General features: G+C 45.4%; 1 pseudogene across 1 annotated transcript; it reads left to right on the top strand.

Annotated features, from left to right (window-relative positions):
* The first annotated feature begins 201 nt into the window (after nucleotides 1-201).
* On the top strand, nucleotides 202-1,044 carry LOC308241283 (phospholipid scramblase 3-like; annotated as a pseudogene). The gene has a single exon. The product of its transcript is annotated as a phospholipid scramblase 3-like (transcript).
* The last annotated feature ends 3,146 nt before the right edge of the window (nucleotides 1,045-4,190 follow it).

Here is a 4,190-nt window from a genome sequence, read left to right on the forward strand (position 1 = left end):
GCTGATACTTACCATTTCTCCCGGAATCAGAGGCACTGCCTGAGAGATCCTGGGCGGGTGCCTGGCACAGCCGCTTCTCCGCGTATGCCTGTTCGTCTTTTTGTCTGTCTCTGTGTCTATCAGGCTGTCCCTGAGCTTGCCTCCACTTCTAGAACTAAGCTTCTGGTATAGCGACAATCTGCAAACCCTCATCCCTTTGCTATGGCAGGATACTTGCCCCCCACAGGCTACACCCCTTCACCCCCTCCTCCCTATCCTGTGACTGCTGGGTACCCAGAGCAGGTGCAGCATCCTGGGCCCGGACCTGCGCCAGTGCCCGCCCAGGTGCCTGCCCCTGCACCCGGCTTCACTCTCTTCCCCTTGCCCAGCCCCAGTGCCCTGGGGCCTGCTGCTGGGCCTGCTGCCCCCCTCTTGCCACTGCCCAGGGTGCCTTCTGGCCTCGAATTCTTGTCACAGATTGATCAGATCCTGATTCACCAGAGGGCTGCACAAGTGGAAACGCTCCTAGGCTGGGAGACAAGTAACCGGTATGAACTGTGCTCAGGGGTTGGACAGCCCCTGGGTCAGGCGGCTGAAGAGAGCAACTGCTGTGCACGTCTGTGCTGCAGGCCCGCCGGCCCCTTCGCGTCTGTCTGGTGGACTCCGGGGACTGAGAGATGGAAGTACAGTCGCCACCAGGCACCACCATTGGCCATGTGCTGGAGACCTGGCATCCCTTTCTTCCCAAGTTCTCCATTCAAGATGTCAATTGCCATACGATCCTGCGAGTGGTGGGGCCCTGCGGGACCTGTGGCTGTGGCACAGACACCAACTTTGAGGTGAAGACTCTGGATGAGTCCCACAGTGTGGGCTGCATCAGCAAGCAGTGGGGGGGCGGGGGGACTGCTCCAAGAAGCCCTCATGGATGCAGATGACTTTGGCTTGCAGTTCCCGCTGGATCTGGACGTAAGATTGAAGGTTATACTGCTGGGAGCCCCATTCCTCATTGACTACATGTTCTTTGAGAAGCGAGAAAGCACTGGGCCCTCTGCCATCACCATTTAGACAGCATCTCAGGGTGAGGACCATCACTTCAGCCGGAACTCAAGATGGTCACCTGGCCTGGCCTGGCCCCTCCTCAGAGGCAGCCCTTTCCTCCATGTACACTGCAGAGGACAGACATGGATGCCTAAGAGGCTGGGGCCATGGTGCCCCATCCCTACCTTACTCCCCTGGCCTCCTTCACCTGTGGCCCCCACAGAACGGTATGTATGAGCGCACTTCCCCTGCTGCCTCTCACCATTGTCTCCAGCCATCCCTCAGCACACAGGCATATTGGCTTTCAAACTTGCCCTCCTCATTTCCTCTCACTCCCTTCCAGGGCCTCTGCTCTGGATGGGGCCTTTGGAATCCAGAGCTCTTGGGTTTTACAACAGAGCTAGGGTGGGAAAGGGTAAGCACCAAAGATGGCTGATATGGCCACCCACCTCTGCCTCAGCTTGACCAATTAGTTCAGCCTCAGAACGTGGCACTCAGAGGAGATCCATACTTCTCTAGCAATGGCTCTAGGTCCTCGGCCCCAGTGCCAACCTCCTCTCCCATTTGGCCCTCCTCACAGCTGGTGCTTGCTGCAGCTCCGTGTGCCTTATTTAACCACCCCTTCCTTCCCTGTTCCTAGAAAGGAGGCTGCATCTTTGTATGTTATATTCATATAAACTTTATAACGTTTTGGGAAATAAAAACACAAAAAAATAAACAATGACCAAGAGAATGCCGCAGTCAACATCCAGAGTCCAGCTCAGGAAAATGGAGAGAAGGGAGAATTCCATAAGTTGGCCGATGCCAAGATATTTCTGAGTGACTGCCTGGTGTGTGAAAGTTGTGTGACCACATAGGAAGGAGTCCAAGTTTCTCAGCAGTGGTAAGGACTAGCAAGCAGGTGGGCAGTAAGGAGGGAGGGGTTCTGGACTGGGAGAGGGATTTCCAACTGTTGGCTTAGGCCCATTTCCCAAGGGAACGGGTGCCAGCAGGCAGACATCCCCTGAGGGGTCCCAGACTGCAAGAGGGTGCAGGCCGGGCTTAGGGGACCCCCCCCACCCCCGTGCACGAATTTTGTGCACTGGGTCTCTAGTAGAAGAAATAAAAGATGAGATCAAAAGATATATAGAGACAAATGATAATAACAATAAGACATAAAAAAACTTTTGCAATGCAGCAACAGCAGTAATACCAAGAAAATTTATATCATTACAGGCCTACAGGCAGAACAAGAAAAATCACAAATAAAGAACCTAAAATTATATCTTAAAGAACTAGAAAAAGAAGAATAAAAACAGCCCAAAGTCAGCAGAAGAAAGGAAATAAGAAAAATTAGAGCAAATTTAAATAAAATAAAAAACAAAATGACTATACAAAAAAATGAATGCCACAAAGGGCTGGTTATCAGAAAATATTAATAAAATTGACAAACCTCTGGCTAGACTAAGGAAAAAAAGAAAAACTCAAATAAAAAAAAATCAGAAATGAAAGAGAAGTTACCTCAGACTTACAAAAATACAAAGGCTTATACAAGAATATTATGAAAGACTTTATGGCACTAAATTCAAAAACCTAGGGGAAATTGATAAGTTCCTAGAAATATATAACATTCCTAGACTGAATCACAAAAAAGTAGAAAATATAAATAGACCAATGAACAGTGAGAAAATGTGAACAACCATCAAAAACCTCCCAAAAAGTAAAAGTCCAGAGCCACATGGCTTCACCAGTGAATTCTACCGACCATTCAAAGAAAAGGTGAAACCTATCCTTCTCAAACTCTCAAAAAATTGAAGAGGCAATACTTCCTAACATATAAGGCTAACATAACCCTGATACCAAAACCTGGCAAGGATAACTCAGACAAAAAAAAAAAAAAAGCTATAAGCTAATTTCTGATAAATACATATTAAAAAATCCTAAACAAAATATTAGCAAATAGAACAATACATTTTAAAAAAATAATACATCATGATCAAGTGGGTTCATTCCAGGTACACAAGGATGGTTCAACATACCCAGATATATCAGTGTAATACACCACATTAACTAAATAAAGGATGAATATTGTATGATAATATCAATAGATCCAGAAAAAGCATTTGACAATATACAACATTCATTTATTGTTAAAACAATCAATAAAATGGGTATGGAAGGAAAGGACCTCAACATAATAAAGGCCATACATGATAAACCCTCAGCTAATATCACACTCAATGGTGAAAAACTGAAAACTTCTCCTCTGAGATCAGGAATAAGGTAAGGATGTCAACTCCCAACACTCTTATTCAACATAGCACTGGAAGTCCTAACCAGAGCAATCAAGCAAGTGAAAAAATAAAAGGATACAAATTGGGAATTAATTAAAATTGTCACTTTTTGCAGATGACATGATTCTTTTCTTTTTATTGGATATATTGGGATGACATTGGTTAATAAAGTTATATAGGTTTCAAGTGTACAATTCTATAACACATCATCTATATATTATATTGTGTGTTCACTACCCCAAGACGCCTTCCATTTATTACCCCTATACCCTCTTCTACCTCTCCTCTCTCTCTCTCTCTCTCTCTCTCTCTCTCTCTATATATATATATATATATATATATATATATATATATATGTATATATATATAATAAGAGTAATCTAATAAAAGTAATATGCAAATTAACCATCATTCTGCTACACCCACAAGCCACGCCCACCAGCCACGTCCACCAGCCAATCAGGAGCAAGTATGCAAATTAACCCAACCAAGATGGCTGCGGCCATGGAGCAAGCAGGAGGCTTGGGTTTCCCCAGCAATGGAGGAAGCCAAGCTTTCCGCACACCCTGGCTGGCCTAGGCCTCCACTCAAGGCTACAAAGTTTCAATTATAGAAGATAAATAAATCCCAACAAAAATGGCAGCAGCCACGGAGCTGGAGAGAGCAGGAGGCTTGAGTTGACCCCAGCAATGGAGGAAGCCAAGCTTCCTCCACTCAAGGCTACAAAGTTTCAATTATAGAAGATAAATAAATCCCAACAAAAATGTCTGCGGCCAGGGAGCAAGCAGGAGGCTTGGCTCTGCTCAAGGCTACAAAGTTTCAGTTATAGAATATAAATAGGAGAAACCAAGATGGCGGCATAGGTAAACACCTAAACTGCTGCCTCGCACAACAATTTCA

This window comes from Plecotus auritus (genome assembly GCF_963455305.1).
Source record: "Plecotus auritus genome assembly, chromosome: 2".
NCBI classification, from domain to species: domain Eukaryota; kingdom Metazoa; phylum Chordata; class Mammalia; order Chiroptera; family Vespertilionidae; genus Plecotus; species Plecotus auritus.